Source organism: Paramisgurnus dabryanus, chromosome 3 (assembly GCF_030506205.2).
Source record: "Paramisgurnus dabryanus chromosome 3, PD_genome_1.1, whole genome shotgun sequence".
In the NCBI taxonomy this organism is placed as follows: domain Eukaryota; kingdom Metazoa; phylum Chordata; class Actinopteri; order Cypriniformes; family Cobitidae; genus Paramisgurnus; species Paramisgurnus dabryanus.
Window position 1 is genome coordinate 20,742,351 of NC_133339.1, and position 12,362 is coordinate 20,754,712.

Sequence of the window (12,362 nt, forward strand, 5' to 3'; positions counted from 1 at the left end):
TTTGTTCAAATTTAAGAATTCAATTTTAGTGCATAACTCGTCCCACACTTTATGCGATACAAACAAAATGCCTAAATATAATGAAATTTTCCAAGACTTATGAATCGTGGCCATAATAAAACAGCTGAAAGAAGCAAACTTACATCAATGAAGGGATCTGACCTATTACTAAAGTGCAGAATATCATAGTAACATGGGGCTTGGTCCGTTGCCTGAGTAATGCTATAATCACTCTTTAGTTAGTCCAGCTAGCTCCAAATCCACCCTCTCAAGCAAACCTAATTTAAAAGTTGGCACTTATTTTCATATCATACTTTCCATTCTTTCCTTGCCTATTCCATAATACACTTCTCAGTCAGTCAGTTCGGAAAAATAGCAAAGGAGTTTTGTTACTGCACTATGCACTATTCCCCCCAGATTCGTACTACACTTGACCAAACGCACTTGCTTGGATTGGTTGACATTCGCTCAACATTTAAAGGGAGCTTATTAGTGAGCATTGGTTCAGGCATGGACAAAGGACACGCTAGCAAATGTACCGCAGAAGTGTGTGTGCATCCAGAAATGTGATCCGCGGGTGTAGTCTGCCGCTGTTGAATAATTTAGTCTTGTTGCTGGAGACTTCTGCAGGAGAGATATTTGAACAGTGGGAGGGATCGTTTCACTGTTCACTTTCATTTCGCAAGACTTAAGGCGGTCTGGATGTGCAACTGAGGCCTTCTCAGCTGTCAAAAGTAGCAGTTGTAAGTCACGGTTCATTCCAATCAGGCAGTCTTACAGAAACACCACTAGTCAATAACAGTTAAGGAAATCATCCCTACCCTGTCCATAAAGAGTACCTTGACTGTGAAGACTTGTATGTTTTAATTCTTTGTATACCACGGTGCTGTTGAATGCTTTATTCTGATTGGCTGAGAAATGTTCCATGGGTGTTGATTATTTTTCTGTAAACCGCACATCTAAGTTGTCAAATGCCTTAAAAATAGGTACCACAGCAATGTTTTGGTAACCGTGGTATAAGCGGAATAATTGACGACGGGCCATTGAATTTTCAAAAAAATAATGCACACCCACAAAATATAGTTACTCCCGCTTGAGTTTAAATGACAAGGTGCAAAGTACTGACAGGAATGTTCATCTGACAGGAAGTTTCGTTTTATCAGGTATGTGCGTGTACCACATTTTTCCACTGGCAGCACAACTAACATGGCAGGACATCTCCGGGTTCAAGGTCAGATATTATATTTCATAAAAGTCTAGTCTAAAAACGGCACAGCATTTTTTTGCTTTTGAAAAAAAAGGTGAGAATCGGATCGTGACCTTAAAATCGAAAATGTAACCGAATCGAGGATTTGGAGAATCGTGACACCCCTACTGATTAAGAATAGATGTCACTCCAGGCATCTGATGATGTAGTTGGTAAAATCTCAGACATTGGCATCCATAAAGTTGCTGGTTCAATTCTCACAACCTGTGAAAGTGTGCCCCTTGGCAATGCATTATGAGAAATCTATTCTATTCATACATATCGATTCATTTGGTAAACGATACAAAAGAGTGCTATACACTGGACAAGCACCAACTCTATAACGTCACTGTAACATGACAAAGAGCTCTCAAGACGGCAAACAATGAACTATTTAAATAGATTATAGAAGTAAACTAAGGTCTTATAACATTGCAAGGAGTACTTCACAGCTCTTTAGAGCGAGTTTTATGAGGATGAACGAACTGTGAGCCTCAACCCTGTTTGATCTGACTAGCAACAGCCTTGGAATGATAAATCCTATATACGCAGTGTCAGCACAACTTAGCTTAACCCATCCCAGTGGGACAGGATGGAAGGAGGAGAGAGAGAGAGAGAGAGAGAGAGAGAAAGCGAGTAGGCACTACATAATCCTACACACGTAACCCAGCTCACTTATCTTTGTGGGAATGGAGATTCGTGGTGCGGCTGAAATATAATATGACCATATCTTCTGGGCCAAACAGCTAATATTGGCTTTTATACTGTAGCTTTGGTTCTTTACCGAATGAGTGGTCTTCGTGCATCAAATCGTAATTTACCCTTCAAAACATGTTTTTGTGACTCACAACAGAAGATCTAAAGAGTTGATGCCAGTCTTAGCCCACGGGCCCACGCTCCCACACCAGCCCACCGAGCTGCTTGAACAATATACAAAATGTGCATTTCTCAACCCAACAGACTCACAAAGCAGTTTAGTTTGACTTTCTTTGTCGGTTTTAACTTTTTGTAACAAGCTGACTAACTAAACCAGCTAATTTTGAGCAAAGGAAACACGCAAACGCATTCAGATAAATGCAGGTTATAGATACACAGCGTTTCTCGCACCTCGCTGACACCATTAAGTGGGCGACGGATACTGATACAGAGAAATCATGTAGGTAACTATTAGCGTGTCTGTTTGCCCACAGTAGTGTAGGTGTTAACACAGTATGATCAAGTGACTAAGTATGTTAGCGTATGTTACCGTGCATGAGTCTGCTTTGGATATTCGCCTGCGATATCCCGTAGGACTCTCATTTCCGCAGCTCTAATGCTCATGAATGGCCTCATTAGGCTCAGTCTGTGATCACTTAACAATAAAGACAACCACGTACGAAATGACAAGAGCATAAACCTGCCATGAAGAGCTTGTACTCACGCACCATCAAGGGAGCCACACGTGTGAAAAAGTCGAACACCTTGGTGAGTCCCAGGTCATCATGTTCACACCATCGTTGAATGACAGTAAGTACAACTGAAGATCTCAAAAACTTGTCAAAAACTAGTCCAAATCGACCTGCTCCTATCAGAGACAAAGAAAATTCCTTTGAGCTTAGCGCGAGCCTGTTGCTACAGCTCGGCTGTCCGGAGCGAACTCCCAGAATGATTCAGCACCGCCCATAATTTTCAGTTCACCTGTGTCTGATCACAGAATTTGGGTCTCAAAACAACCAGATCCGACCTTATGGATAACAGCTGATGAATAGAACAGCCCAGGCCAGTTTCAAAAAGAAAGGGAAACTGAGAAAAAGGATGGAAAAATATGCTTGGAAGAGTGATGCTGAGAGGAGTTATCTGCAGTCTTGAGGGCGACTGTCAGGTACCAGCGCATGCGCCGATAACATTCATCCTCCCCATACACACGCACAAACGTTCACTCATCAGCGGGGCGGACAGATGCACCCCCTCCTCCTCCTCCTTTTTTCTCCCACTCGATAGCAGCTATTCATCAGCATCTCTCTCTTTCGCTCTGAAAGTTTTTCTCTCTGTTCAGAGTCTCTCTTGTGTTTTGAACCTCTACTTTAAGTTCTTCAACAGAACACGATTAGTGGCACAAGAGATTTCTTAATATTAAAGCCAAGGCACATGAAAAAATATATACATTATACATTCATTTAAAAGTATGTTTACCTCAAATTTTTTATTTTATATACAATTTTACAATTAAATTTTGTGTTTCACAGATAAAATAGCATACAGCAGAAAAAAGAAAAACATATTTTAGGTGAACTATCCCTTTAAGAATAATAGAAACATACACCAAATGAAAATGAACTTGTGTTCAATGGCCGGTATTACATTTTTGTGGCTTTATAGTCATGTTTCATATGAAGGCACTGCTTCAAGCGTTATGAAAGCTCATTGTGTCTATGAACTTGAGAGGTGGATTATGAAACATTTGCCAGTATTAAAAGAGCCAGAAAACAGATTGACTGAAACTGCTGAGGCTCTTCCTTTCACCCTGTGTTTCTGTTTCTCTAAGTAGACGGAAGTGTTGCAGTCACTGCATCACAGATAAGGACAAAGTGCTTAACTTGGGTGTGCAAGTGTAAGAACAGATTGCCATGATAGATTTAAAAAAAGTTCAATATATACAAGCAAGTGTAATAAGCAGTTATAAAAGCAGTAACAATAATGTCATGAATACATCACTCCACACCATAATTGCAGTTTATAATACGCAAGCTTATAATATGCAAATCACATTAAAGGGAAAGTTCGGCCAAAAATTATATTAAACCCATGATTTACTCACCCCCAAGCTGTCCGAGTTGCATATGTCCATCGTTTTTCAGACAAACACATTTTCGGATATTTTAGAAAATGTTTTAGATCTTTCAGTTGATTAAATGTAATGTTACGGGGTCCACGACCTTCAAGTCCAAAAAAAGTGCGTCCATCCTTCACAAATTAAACCCAAACGGCTCCAGGATGATAAACAAAGGTCTTCTGAGGGTAATCCGTGCGGTGTTGTTGTACAAATATCCATATTTAAAACTTTATTAACGTAAATAACTAGCGCCGCCATCTTAGACTCCTCTGTATTCAGGAGAGAGTATTAGCGTAGTGTACGCACTTTCCTTAGTGACGTATGACAAATTTGGAGGGCGGGGGCACAGAGCAGCAGCAGAGTAGCCTCCCCAGGCTGCGTAAGCTCTCATCCTGAATGCGGACACGACTAAGATGGCGGCGCTACCGGAAGGTAGTTATTTACGTTAATAAAGTTTTAAATAGGGATATTTCTACAACAACACCGCGTGGATTACCCTCAGAAGACCTTTGTTTATCATCCTGGAGCCATTTGGATTTATTTTGTGAAGGATGGACGCACTTTTTTGGTCGTGGACACCGTAACATTACATTTAATCAACTGAAAGATCTAAAACATTTTCTAAAATATCCGAAAATGTGTTTGTCTGAAAAACGATGGACATATGCAACTCGGACAGCTTGGGGGTGAGTAAATCATGGGTAATATAATTTTTGGCCGAACTATCCCTTTAAAACAAAAATTATTGGTGACAATTTTCACTCCCAACCCATATCACAATGGTTTGGCCTAACATACTCAAAAGTCTCCAATCATAATAATGATGGCAGATGTAATACATTACATGTGACTTAAGGAAAATAGTTTTAATCTATAGATTAACATACGGTCATACAGGGCCAATAGGCTATAGTTGGGTCAGTGACAAAAATGGTTTGGCAAGATGAGAATTTTTTTTACGTAATTTTATGCAATAAAAAATAAATTTGCACCATTTTTATGAATGCTAAGACTGAATGGACCTAAAAATGTCAAATGGTGTAACCGCCAATTGTGCCAAAGAATGAGAAATGTTAAATATCTTATCCACCTTGATGGCATGTAAGATTAATCATTTAAAAAATAATAATTTTATTAGTTATTTCAAAATGTAAATTTGAATGCGTTTTTGTAATATTTGTCCTGACATATGCAGAAAACAGCTCTGTTTTCTAAATAATCTTTGACAAATTATGTAAAAACGTATGTTAATAAAAAATCATATTACACTAAACCAGATGATTTTATTTTATTCAAAATTTATGAATATATTTATATTTTAATTTAAAAAAATACTAATTACACCAACTGACACAGACCAGTTACACCACATTGACATTTTTGCAATTATCCCTAAAATATTCTTTCAAAATGAAATAAAACCAGAAATTTTTGACTTGGTCCTCAAAAAAAGAGAATGTATGCAAGTAATTAAGCTAATTTAGCTAATTTAATTTGAAATTTTAACCCTTTTACATTTAGTTTATCCATACAGACCAGAGTCCTGCAATGGGGCAGGTACCCGCGCATAAAAGTGTCTAAAACGGGTGGATTGTGACATTCCTAAAATTCACGGGCGGGGATGCGGCGGTGCGGGCGGGTAGTAGAGCGAATGAAAATATGTGCAATATTTATATGTCTAAATTACCATTACACACGCAACATATGACATTTCACCCATCAAGTCACCACCACTGCGACAGTGCGATCTTTGTTGATGCTTTTCGAAGCCTAGTTGGAGCGAGCGTTGCAGGAGTTGCATAAAGTTTTGCCGTTGATAGCTGGAAGCTGGGAACGTCTTCGCTTGGAAAGCATTTTGAGACGAAACTTGTGGGAGCACAGCAGGGGTTGTGTAGGTAGGTTGTAGGTAGGTTTTTTCTTATTCTTTTTTTCATTAATAGGTCTATTTGTGTATAGTTATCAATCAGGTTCCATAGCCTATTTAGGTGCCGGTTGTAGGCTACTTGAATGGCGCAAAACAAAGCGCACTTTAGTCTGTTTTATTATCCCATTTATGACGCTGTTTTGATGTTAAGAGAGGTACGAGGTAAAAAAAGCACTTTAATTGGAATGATTTTAGTGTGTGTAATTTATGCGTGCGGGTCGGGTAACGGGCCAAATATTAAAGGGTCTGGGCGGGTGCGGATTTAATATAGATATTATCACAGGTGACTGGTTGGATCTGGTGCTGATCTTTGCGGGTACCAGTGCAGCGCGTATCCAAAAATGGACCCATGCAGGACTTTAATACAGACACAAAATAATTAACATCACGTCATTGACCCAGTTATCTGCCAAATGTTTTAACATTATACCAATGCAGGGTTTAAAAAACACAACAAGTCTTTATAGCCAAAGAAGGGTCGGTAACACTTTATTTTAGGGGTCCATAATAATGCATTATTAAGTTGCATTATATAATTTGCTTGCAACATTTGTCTTTAAAATAACACCATGCTGCATGAGCATTAGTTTTTAAGTTACTTGTCTGCTCGGACAAGTAAAATTCTCTCTCTCTTGCCCATCGAAAAAATGTATCATACTATTTATTCAGATAACAATTAATTATTTTCTTACCCATAGTTAATTAGTTAATGGGTAATAAGTCTTACTATATTTTCAGTCATTCATTAAGTACTGTCTTATTAATCGTTAATTAACTGTAATTTATTGTTAATATAGTATAAGCAATCTTTCATAAATGCCTTACTAAAGCATTTTTATGGACCACTAAAATAAAGTGTTACCGGAAGGGTCGAATAGCTCGGCTGATGTGACCCAAATCCAGTGCAACATTACAACATACTGTAGCTATACCCCTACAGCTACAAAAGGTAATTGAGAGCCACATACTGAAGAGATTATATAATGAAAGTTGATTACAACTACAAAAAAAACAACAGCTGCAGTTTTGCTTATCTTCTCTGGCTAAACTACATGAATAGAGCTCGACATCTGCACCTAATTCAAGAGCGTAATATAGTCTGAATAAAAATGACTCTTAACTCAGCTGCAAAGTATACTTCCAACCATTAGTAACCTAACGAGTATGATGAGCGGATTCTGGGCTGGAGCTAACCTCTGCAGGACTTTGGCCTCTCAGGACCGGAGTCGAATAACCCTGGCATACAGATCTTTCACAAGTTGTACTCCAAATGAGACACTAGCAAGAGAAACTACAATACAAGTCGCTGGTATAAATTAAGCCAAACAAGGCAGACGCCTTAAAAACTTTAACAAGTTTTACAGCATTTGATTCTTTTGTACTGTATCCATTCGTACTGTAACCCTCCAAAATAAGGCTACTACGCCAAGGTATAATAAATGAGGCACCTGGAATTACAATTAATTCTCACAGTGGGGTCGGTTCACAAATACTTCAGCATTCTTTGGAGGACCGGCCTTATGTTTTGTTTGAGATGAGAGGTCTATGTTGGCCTTGGAATGATGAAGTTTTACAGCCGAGCATCTCCAAATCTAGATCAACATGCTGGCTTTACTACAGGGATATGCTCTATAGCCAGGGGAGAGTTGGAGTACGTGGTCCTATACTCCTCCATATTAATGAACCCCATCTGGCACACAATTCAGCCGGGTTGGGCGAAGAGCCAGGCGCTGTCAACAAGCAGGGATGGTGACAGCAATGTAGATGCGCAAAATTGCAGATGGGCGGAGGAAGAAGATAAAGAGAGCACGTTTGGGCTCTGCTGAACAAATTAAGGGGTAACGGTTTTATAAGCAATTACTTAAAAGAGGCAAAAAATAAAACTTGATTAAAACATGTTTTATCCAAAAATTACCAGGCAGAGAGGAGTTTCATCCAACTATTGTGAGATAGACTTAGCATCTAGCAAAGCTGCCTTGCATTGATGCACAAACCCAAATTTTGGTCCCTCCATGTCACATTTCCATCAGTAAAACAGTACAGGATTGTCCAAGAGACAGGCCTAAGCATACATCATATGTTGAAAAAGAGAAAACACACTCTTTGACTGTTTATAAAAAGCATGCAAACGAAGGAACTAACATAAAGAGTGTACTTTTATAGTACGCATCACTTTTATACTAAGTTCCCCAAATTAAAGCCAGCCGTCAAACTTTATTATGAAGTTTCTCGATATATATATAATTAATTACACAATAAAACCTGCCACAGCTGCAGACAAGCTACAGACAAACCATTTCCTGCTGTTTCTACAGAACCTTACATCATATTCAAACAGCAAAGGGCTCACGGGCCAGTGTTGCTGCTGTGAGCTTTTTGAGACGGTTAGTATTCAACTCGCAGCGTTCGAGGGGTCTAACCATCAATCGCCCTGCGACATGTGCTTTTTCTCCAGCATCGAGTTATTCTGCTGCGCTCTGGAAGTTGCAGGGTGTGCAGATTTAATTTATGGCAAATATATTCAGCAGAGAGAGAGAAGCATTTGCATCTAGCTGAATACCAAATGGTAAAAAAGAATGAAAAGAAAACGTTACAGACAGCAGCAACTACACACAAGAAGCACAAGAAGACCTGGAAAGCGTAGAGAGCCGTTAAAGTACAACAAAACCTTGTGGAAATATTCCAGGCTTGGGGCGGGATCAAAGATGGTACAACAATACAGCTGTAATACAAAACAGACCAAACCACAGACAGCACAACAACAGAACTGAGACGCATTATTTGGAAACATCATCGTGTATGTGTGTTGATTGAGAAATGGCAAGAAAGTTTATTTGAGGCCTATAATGAAAGGGACATAAATTCTAAGTGTAATGAAGTTTAAAATTGGTTTCGTGTCTAAAAAGAGGTCTAGCAGGTTTCGGGACTTCTATGGTCTCCAACCCTCTTGGCGTGCCCCCCGGCTGGAGTTGTGAAGAGGTGCCATCGGATATATGGGGATTGCGGCTTTTCTTGGACTCTTTTCTTGGCGTACTCACATAATCCAAACCAAACCACAGTTGGGCGCGTTTGACCCCCAAAGCCTTGTTTGTTTGACTAGTGTGACCACTCTGTACCGCGCCCGGGCGCAGTTTGGTTAATGGCACCCTGGCCGGGTTGCAGAGGTGGGCTGGAGCGTGGTTGACTTTGGTTCAGGCGCGGAAGGCTATTGTGTGAGCGCGTTTCAAGAGAAGAGATGTCAATTGCGTGCCCACTCACCTTTATCTGCCTCTGTAAAACCTTTTGATGCGCGCAGCAGGGTAACGTGAATGTCCAAGCTGCACATGTGACCGATAAACTAAGAAATACGATGATATATGAGAGGGCTGTGTGAGTAGCATCTGCCTGCACAAGCGGAGGCTGCAGTTTTGGGACCGCAGTCATAGGACCGCAGTTATAGGACCCTAGGTTTTTAGTGACAACGCCACCTAGCAAACTAGAGGACCAACAAAGATGGATGACAAGCAGAGTGTGAGTATCAAGTGTGAATCAATTTTTATTTGAACATTAAATACAATCGTGATGCATTTCATTGGAAAGTTAACATAGCCGATTAACATAGTGATTGTGATTTGCTAAATAGTCTTGCATATCCATCATACGTAATATGGCAAGGTATGTTTATTTGTGTAGCACATTTCATACACAGAGGTCATTCAATGTGCTTTGTATAACATAATGCTGTAAATAACTTGTTAGCACATTCGTTTAATTAAACTGTTGCATAAAAGCTTGTGTTGACTTCGTGACAGTACAAGAAAACTGTATTACGCTGGTTGTAAAAACTTGTTAGTTAGTTACTCGTTTTTTTTTTTTTTAGTTAAAATAATATAAATATGTTTTAACTGTCACATGATCACAGTCAGCCTTTTTGACGTTACCACACAATACATGTTATGAGTATGTCTCTTCATTTAGATGTGGTTTTAATGTTGATTGAGACATGTGACATTTTTATAGTCAGACATAACAGTAGGCCATCATAATAATTGACTGTTAAAATACCATGTGTTAGATTGTGTCATGTACTGTTTACTGTACTGTACTGTACTGTACTGTACTGTGTACCACTTTTTAACAGCATTTTTGTTAATCAGTGATTATGTTCTTTATGTACTATTTCAGTGAAGTGGAGGAATTTAATCGAATCATAGACAAACAATTGAAAAAAAGAGGGGAGAGCATCCAGTTGCTGCTGCATACATCACAATGTGTGCTTTAAATATTTAATATTTATATTTATCTATCTCTCTCTATTATTATTTTTTATCTGCTCAGATGTGCTTTATTGACATGAATGTTTCAAGAACCTTTGATCCTGTAATGAACACTATGCAATACTAATATGAACATTACTTGGTATGAAGATTGATATAATTTTGTACCGTATATAATGTGTGTGCTCTGTGGTGACTAAAATCTTTAAAGTTTGAAATCAAAAATTAAAGAGTTGTTGAACATGTTCAACTAAATGTTCCTGGTTTCATTCATTTCTTTATCTTTCTCTCACTTAGGAGTCAGTGAAGACGTTGTCCATGCAGTTCTTATGTTGTTCACATCATTAACAAATTTGGGTAACACTTTACAATAAGGTTAATTAGTTAACATTAGTTAACTACATTAATTGCATGGACTAATAATAAACTGCACTTATACAGCATTTATTAATATTTGTTAATGTTAATTTCAACAATTAGTAATACTTGATAGTTGGTTAATGAATTATGAACTAACATGAAAAAACAATTAAACGCTTTATTTAGCTTAATTAAAAGATTAAGGTTAATAAATACTGCAACAAATGTTTTGCTTATGGTTTGTTCATGTTAGTTAATACATTAACTAATGTTAACTAATGAACCTTATTGTAAAGTGTTACACTATTTTTTTGTGTGTGTTAAAATTCAACTGTTGCAATATATAATTTTATAAATACACAAATTTTAAATCTACCCCAGAGTCATCCTTGTGTATTCCCTCTGTACTTGAATATGTGATTGACTAAAAAGGCTAAAGTACACGATTCCTTGTTTATTTTACTCGATGAGTTATTAAATAATGCAACGTAGAGCCAATAATTACTTAACATTCCTAAAAATCAGATTTAATTTCAATAAAGAAAGCAGTATTTGGGTGTAATAAACCTTTAAAAACATCTAAAACTTTAAAAGTAGTTTAAATTGGGTGAAATATGCATTTGTGGCACTTTTTTCGAGTAGCATCTGCCTGCACCACCAGAGGTTACAGTTTCGCTAGATGGCGCTGTTAAAAAAACGAGGGTCCTAAAACTGCGGTCCTGAAAATGCAGCCTCTGCTTGTGCAGACAGATAATGTTGGGCTGTGTGTAATCCCGCAACAAACAACTCCGAATAAAAAACACGATGGGTTCCAGTGTTAAGAGAGCGCTTTACTTTCTGCTTTTTTCAAAACGATCGCATCGTAATGACGAAAGCACTCCCAGGCTTGGATCGATAAAAGTACAGTGTGAGTGCGTACTTCTGGGGGAGTAAAGAGGGAGGACAATCGCGCTGGGGCATGGTTTGGTCTGGTTTGGATAATATGAGTGTGCCCTTAGGTTTTGAAAAATTGAGAGAAGCACTTCCAAGCACCTCATGGCGGACGTCCTGGCTCTTTGCTTTCTTTCATGTAATGACATAGTGACAGACAATTTGAACCGGATAAATTAAGAAAGACAAGAACTGATTCACTGCCACAGAAACTGCTTTATATGCACAAACACTCACTCCCATTACAAATGCCATATTGATGTTTAAATCACTAAGGAAAAAATTTTCTCTTCAAATGAGACAACTTGTTCAGAATACTCTTTATTTTTCTCATACTGTACAATAATAAAGCATCTTTTCACAGTCTCCCTTAAATGCTTTTGAAGCATCCCAGTCCAATTGGTCAAGATGGCCCAGTCTGTTGTGATTGGCCACTTTAAGCACGTTTTGGGAAGCCACACCCCTTACAATAACCACAAGCTGCAGTTTTCAGGTATAAACACTAGGGCTGAAACGATTCATCGAGTTATTTGTTAAACTCACTTAAAAAAAATCCTCAAGGCAAAAATTGCCTCGAAGCCTCGTTAAATTCCTATGACACGCACTACACGCGCAGAGATCTGATTCACGCGGGCCGTTGTTCAATGTTCAGGAAGCACATCATAGCACGTGATACATTTTGAATTTAGTTGCCGCAATGGGATCATTACATTCTTATCATTACATTACATTCTGCATCTGAACCGAAAACATCCACTGCTGTTTTCACCAAGCGTCGCTGAAACAAGGTAACAAAGCCTATTGATTTTAATCCCTTACTGTATTTGTAGCGAT

The 12,362-nt window shown here is 38.5% G+C and overlaps 1 protein-coding gene and 1 long non-coding RNA gene across 2 annotated transcripts in view; one reads left to right on the plus strand and one right to left on the minus strand.

The window, feature by feature from the left end:
- The window catches only part of tanc2a (tetratricopeptide repeat, ankyrin repeat and coiled-coil containing 2a), a 147,824-nt gene that overhangs the window by 62,972 nt on the left and 72,490 nt on the right, over positions 1–12,362 (minus strand). The gene's annotated exons all lie outside the window — the stretch shown is intronic.
- Positions 9,366–10,497, plus strand: LOC135733933 (uncharacterized). Its single transcript, XR_010527059.2, has 2 exons — positions 9,366–9,492; positions 10,147–10,497. It is a non-coding gene; the product is annotated as an uncharacterized lncRNA (long non-coding RNA).